Below are 6,595 nucleotides of genomic sequence, written 5' to 3'. Positions count from 1 at the left end.
TATTTAAAGAATTGATATAGAATTGCAATTCATTTCCAAATCCTTTGTTTGGTATAATTAAGGAATTGATATAGAATGGTAGATTATAATTTCAAATACTACTTTATTTAGCATCTCAAATAATCAACATTGATTTGTAATTAGCTATCATCATTTTAAAATAATTATCTTATTATATAAGTTGAATAAATAGTAATAATATTCTTATCTGTTGATAAAAAAATTCCAGTAGGACATCTAAAATCAATGTAATATGGGGATGAGAAAGGTTGTGAAAAAATTGTGACAAACAACAATAATCACAACACAAAAAAACTACAAGAATCTTCACACAACACAAAATATTATAACTTGAACAGTTGAACAATTGTAATTCGATCCGAGTGTTGAGTCTCTTCCATCCCATTATGATAATCATCAGCCATATGTGGTTGACTCTCTTCCTCTTCATGATCATCACCTTGATGAGTAATGAATATCTTATTTAAATAACTCTCATTGTCACTTTCTTCATCCGACCCAGACATATGGATATCCATATACTAAAGCTAAAAGGTAATAAAAATTTATAAGTAAAGTCATATATCAAACTGAACAACCATTGCAACTAAAAAAATGAAGCTTCACTCCAATTATATAAATGTGTTATGTGATAAAGAGTGAAAAACAGAATCATTATATATAAGTAGGGAGAATGAGCTGCTACAAATTAAGTTATAACTAGAAACTCTTATCTTATTGTTCAAAAATCACAAATGATATATGCAAATAAATCACCATTAAAGACTCCCAAATGAAGACCACCACACCAATCAGATTCACTTTAGATATAATCTAGTAATGTAAACTTAAACACATTTTTTGCAAAGAAAAAAAGCAGCAAAGTGATGACAATAACAGAGCAGTAGCTACTGCATTTTAACCATTTCAAAATAAAGTTTGGCAAGAGTGCTACCAAAAAACCTCTAGAAATAGCAAAGGGATGACAATAATAATACTTGAATATGTAGAACCATACCTTATTACTGAAAGATAAGCTGTAAACATTCATTGAGAGAAAGAAGACAAAATATGATTTGAATTTTTATTTTGATTTTCAATAATGAAGGAGTATTACAAGTCTTATATTTATAACTAGAATTGCTAGGTTAAAGGGACCAAAACCTGGCTGTCAAAATCAATTAAGATCGTCCAATGGAAAAGGAATATGGTAACAAATTAACTCAACATGGTAACAAATAATCTCAGCGAGATTGGTGCTCATCATATTTTCCAACGTCAATATTGCAGAATCATGACAGCTTGCTACTCTTTGGCTACTTCTTGATCAGAGTTTTAGTTTTCTTCAATGGCGGCATTGCTCGACATAGGAGCACTGCTAACACTCCCCCGCAATTCGATCGCGGATGTAGAACAGACCCCAAGTCTGTTGCGAAGCCGGGAGAAGAATTAGAACGATAGAGCTTTTGTGAAGATGTCGGCAATTTGATCAATGGATGGAATATGTCGAAGATCAACAGCACCAGCTGCAACTTTGTCCCGAACAAAGTGAATATCAAGCTCAATATGCTTAGTCCGAGCATGAAGAACAGGATTTGATGCGAGGGAAATGGCACTGAGATTGTCAACCCAAACAATAGGAGGAGCAGGAAGCTTAATCCTGAGTTAATGTAGAAGAGAACTCAACCAGGTTACTTCAGAAACTACTTGGGCCAAACTACGGTATTCAGCTTCGGTGCTTGAGCGGGAAACGACAGATTGCTTCTTCGAGCACCAAGAAATGAGACTCTTCCCAAAATAGACGCAGTAACCAGAAACCGAGCGTCGATCATCAAGATCAGCCGCCCAATCTGAATCACAAAAGGCAGTAAGCTCCAAGGCAGATTTCCGAATATGGAGTCCAAGATCAATGGTGCCTGCAAGGTATCTCAAGATACGTTTCACCGCCTTCCAATGATTATCTAGAGGACAAGCCATATATTGGCATACTTTATTGACAGCGAAGCTGATCTCTGGTCGTGTGATGGTAGCATATTGCAAGCTTCCGACAGCGCTGCGATAGAGTTTCCCATCAACCAAAGGACTGCCATCAGCTTTACTGAGTTGAAAGCTGGAAATCATGGGGGTAGCAACACCTTTAGCATCCTGCATTTGAGACTTGACAAGAATATCTTTTATATATGCAGACTGACTAAGAAGCAAACCATCAGCAGTTTTAGAGACCTCAATGCCCAGAAAATGTGAAACTTCACCAAGATTCTTGAGAGAAAAATGAGAGTTGAGGTCGGAGATGACTTTCTGAACTGAAGTGGCATCATTACCAGTAATGAGCATGTCATCGACATAAATCAATAGGTAGAGAACTTCCTTGCCACGGATTCTGTAGAACAAAGTTTAAAATTTGCCCTAATAGCCCGAGGGGAGGGGCCGGTACCACTCGACCCGATGGAGTTGGAGGATTTAAAGGAGTGGGGGGGTTTACGGGGGGGAAGACCCAACGAAGAGGGGGGGTCCGAAGGAGTGGGAAATGTAGAATAGGAGGGGGGAGGAGGATCAATATAGTTTAAATTTGGGAACAGAGAAGGGATTATTCATGGGATATTCAGGGAAAGGGGAAAAGGGGGACCCATCAAAAAGAATTGGCGAGTGATGACAATTTTTTCCGGGAGGACAAGAGGGCTTTGTATCCTTTGGGGGAAAAACATAACCAAGGAAAGTTTTTGATTCGGCGGGGTTTAAGTTTGTGCTTAGTATATGGTCGAGATGTGGATAACTTTGGACACCCAAAGACTCAAAGATCATGATAAAAAGGGTTTTAAATGTGCAAAAGCTTTTAAAAAGGAAAGGGAAGATTTTTAAAGGTTTGGGAAAAGGCGATTTTTATAAAAAAAAAGAGGTTAAAAAAGCATCTAAATTTGGGGGGGAGACTAGTTTGGGCCAAAAGAGCTAAGCCCTCTCAAAAAATGTGATTTTCGTTGGCAAGTCCATTTTTTTGGGGTGTGTATGGACATGATACATGATGGTGAATACCGAATTTTGGAGAAAGGTAGAAAAAGCCCTTTCTCCCCCCCAACCCTTGTAAGGATTTGATTTTGTGATCAAACCGTTTTTGGAATTTTTTTTAAGTTAATGAAGACATCAGGATTTCCCTTTTTTGGTTTTTAAAAATAGACCCAAGTGAATCAACTATATTGATCCACAAAACCAACATAATATAAAAAGCCATTAGGGGAACGATGGGACGGGTCCCCACAAATCCCTGAATGAGCATGAGGGGTTTTAAAGACGAAAAAGAGGATGGAGAATAAGGAAGTCGGTGACTTTTAGCCCCAAAACCCGGGGGATGACCAATATGCTCTTTTTTATTAAATAAAGGAACATTCAGTGTAAGATTTTTTCAGGGTAGGAAAAGCACAAGGCCAAATTTCCCCTTTATCCCAAAGGGTTTATTTTCAGAAGTAGTTTTTGAAAAACAGGCATTTTAGGAAAGGGGGGGTTGAAAGTGCGCAGAACGGAGAAAAGGGCCAAAGGGAAAAGGGAAACGGGGTTGGAAATTTAAGGGAGAACTGAGGACTTGTGAAGGGGTGAATTTGTAAAACCCCTTGGGATTAAGATCCCTTTTGAGGGGGGTTTCACCGGAAACCGATCCTTCACATAGCACACATCGGATGGAATTAAAAAAAGATCTTATTATCTTTAGAAATTTTTAAACATTAAAGAAGATTTTTGGTGATTTGAGGGACGAAGTAGATTAAAGTGAAAGGATCTGAGTTAGATGATGAAGGAATGCTAATGAAGTTGCCAATATGAGAAATTTTTATGCCCGGGACCTTTCCAAAATAGAGAGCTTTATCCGAATTAAAAGGGAGGGGGTTGGATATGTCATTGGAGAAATGGTTTGAAAGGGGGCCGGGTACCCAAATGGAAGTCAAGAAGACATGCGCCAAAATTGTACTCGGATGGAGTGTGATAAGAAGAAGGGTTTTGGGATTCCGGGGGAAGGCCCATTTTGAGCCGGAGCCCTTTTTTCCCATTAGCATGTGTGGACCCCGAGTGGGAGTTTGGGATCCCCCCAAGGACTTTTTTAGGAGAAAAAATTTTGTTCAAAACGGTTCCCCAAAACCTCGGCCCGGTGGCCCGGGGTTTTGACATAATTGAAAATCAAACGTCGCCCCCAAACCCCTCGGGCCCCCTCGGGCCCCCCCCAAATCCACCCCTCGTTCCCCTAAACATAAGTATGTCCCCTCTCTTGGTTTTATCTCTTGGTTGCCCACCGGGGTGAGGGAGATTAGGGGTGGGGAGATCCTCCCCGTTGAAGTATTTCTAGATTTCGAATTTTTCAAGCCCTTTTACTTTGAAGCTAAAAGTAGAGCTCCAACATCAAAGGGAGAAGAGAGAAAGAAGGCAAAATATGATCTGAATTTTTATTTTGATTTTCAATAATGAAGGAGTACTACAAGTCTCATATTTATAGCTAGAATTGCTAGGTTAAAGGGACCAAAGCCTAGCTGTCAAAATCAATTAAGATCGTCTAATGGAAAAGGAATATGGTAACAAATTAACTCAACATGGTAACAAATAATCTCAGCGAGATTGGTGCTCATCATATTTTCCAACGTTAATATTGCAGAATCATGACAGCTTGCTATTCTTTGGCTACTTCTTGATCAGAGTTTTAGTTTTCTTCAATGGCGGCATTGCTCGACATAGGAGCACTGCTAACAATTACTATAGCTTTGCTGGTAATTGCTACTCTCACCTCTATAAAACCAAAAGAAAGCTTTAGCAAAAAAGGACGATAGATATTTAGCAAAAAAGGTAATGAATTTTGTTGGATTAGGACATCAGTTTGTGAAGATGGCTTTTGTAATTTTGCAGCTTCTGGTGGTGAGATGGGGAATGAGTATCAAGGGCTGTAGACTAACCTCTTCTTCAAAATGTCACATGAAATATATAATTATGGTGAAGGGTGTGCTTCGATGATTAACCAACTCATATATGGCTTAACTATTTCACTAGTAGTAAATAAATAATGTTCAATTTGATTGGGAAAGTGGCGGCTGATCACGGCCACAAATGGATCCACAAAGATCAAAATAATCAAGAAATCAACTTTCCATTTTCTGTCTGTATGGCACAACTCAGCTGATTCTGGGAATAAGTAAAATTACTAGCCTCACAAAGCATGTGGCAATCAAATCCTAGCTAACAAAACCCTCGAACCCTCAATCTCGAGACAGTAACACAATCAACCCTAGCTAACAATTACAATCAATTTGAACAAAAATTTGACAGATCTGCAAAAATGGAGATTTAAAAAAATTGAAACAAAATCAAGCACGACACAGGATGGTGATAAGAATAACAAATTTTCGATTCCGAATAATACCTGACTGATTGTAGTGAGACAAAGGAAGCTCCCGAGAAGGGGAGATTAGGGTTTCTGTCGCAGAGAGAGGCGAGAGAGAGAGAGGCGAGCGAGAGAGGGAGAATGAAATTGGTTTGACCCGTTTTTTTTTTCGACCCGCTTAGGATCCGCGTGTTTTTAATTTGACCCGCGGAATTGAGATGTTGGATTTGGAATTCTTTATCTAAAATTTTGGAATTTAAATCATGGAATTCAAAATTTTGGAATTATAATTCAATTCCAAATCCACTTTTTTTTCAAGTACCAAACAAAAAAATTGGAATTGAAGTTCCCAATTCCAATTCCATTTCCATAGTTTGAATTCTGTGTACCAAACACAGCCTTAAGCTTTTACTTTCACCACTATTTTCACAAAATTCATTCTCTTTTACACATTTATAATTATTTTATTTATAATATTAGTTCTTACTAGTCTACTTCTAAATTTATTTATTTTAAAAAGCAAATACCCCATTTGCTTATTGGAAGAAAAGTCATGATTAATAGCTAACAAAATTATTAAAAATTATTATAAAAATAATTGAATTATAAATATATGAAAAAGAATGATACTCCATTTGGTGTTACGCAGTTTAGACCACCTCCAACCATACACCAAATCCCATTTTTGGTGAAAAAATATTCTCTAACCATACTCCATACCCAAACCTATTTTTAGATTTTTTTTAATAAAACAATACCAAATTTAAAATAAACACCAAAGTTGAGTATTTACTACAAAATTTTTTTATATATCGCATAATAGTCCTTATAATTGAATAATTATACGACCATTATTTTTGTACTGCTTAGATAGTTGAATTAGTCGCATTATTTGCATTATTTGCATTATTTGCACATATTGAGTAGAGATATGTTAGCTTGTTGTACTAGGGAAATAAAAGTGTTCATCTGGAACTTCGAAATGCGCTAGTCGATCATTTATGGGAACAATAAACAAATTTTGAGTCTTGAATTTTAGTTATTTTTTATGTTTATCGTGATATGTTCTATGTAAATGCGATATATTTAAATGTGTTTCAATTTATATTTGAATTTTATTATAGTAGTTAAGTGTATTTTAATTTTAAAAGAAAGTGTAATTTTTTTGAATTTAAGGTATATTTAGTACATAAATATATTAATAAGAAATTCTGCATACTTATTTAATTTATATAAATTATTAAT

General features: G+C 36.5%; 1 long non-coding RNA gene across 1 annotated transcript; it reads right to left on the bottom strand.

The window, feature by feature from the left end:
* Window positions 1-211: 211 nt before the first annotated feature.
* On the bottom strand, window positions 212-5,575 carry LOC125219742. The gene is made up of 2 exons (XR_007176203.1): window positions 5,390-5,575; window positions 212-548 (listed from the first exon to the last, which is right to left on the bottom strand). It is a non-coding gene; the product is annotated as an uncharacterized LOC125219742 (long non-coding RNA).
* Window positions 5,576-6,595: the final 1,020 nt, after the last annotated feature.

The sequence above is a fragment of the Salvia hispanica genome, chromosome 4 (genome assembly GCF_023119035.1).
Source record: "Salvia hispanica cultivar TCC Black 2014 chromosome 4, UniMelb_Shisp_WGS_1.0, whole genome shotgun sequence".
Classification (NCBI taxonomy): Eukaryota; Viridiplantae; Streptophyta; class Magnoliopsida; order Lamiales; family Lamiaceae; genus Salvia; species Salvia hispanica.
Note: the sequence above shows the minus strand (reverse complement) of the source record. Positions and strands in the feature narration are given on the sequence as shown.